Source organism: Chroicocephalus ridibundus, chromosome 1 (assembly GCF_963924245.1).
Source record: "Chroicocephalus ridibundus chromosome 1, bChrRid1.1, whole genome shotgun sequence".
NCBI lineage: Eukaryota > Metazoa > Chordata > Aves > Charadriiformes > Laridae > Chroicocephalus > Chroicocephalus ridibundus.
This window is the reverse complement of record NC_086284.1, coordinates 520,874-521,131: the sequence shown is the minus strand read 5'-3', so window position 1 is coordinate 521,131 and position 258 is coordinate 520,874.

Here is a 258-nt window from a genome sequence, read left to right as displayed (position 1 = left end):
TTAGGCAAGTTACAAATTAAGTCGTTGTTTTACTTAACTGTTGATCTTTCTCATAAAATAATCCAGTTTTCTAGATAATGGGAAGTGCTCTTACACCCACAGTTACTGCTCAGTTATTTTCACATTTTTATGAAAGCGATTGGGGTAAAACCACGGAGACATGTCTTCCCCCAAATCTACTTGTGCTGATGGGAGACATTGCCATTGCTTCTGGCTGTTCCACTGCTCCTTTTGCCAATGGCGAATCCACCTCTGAAA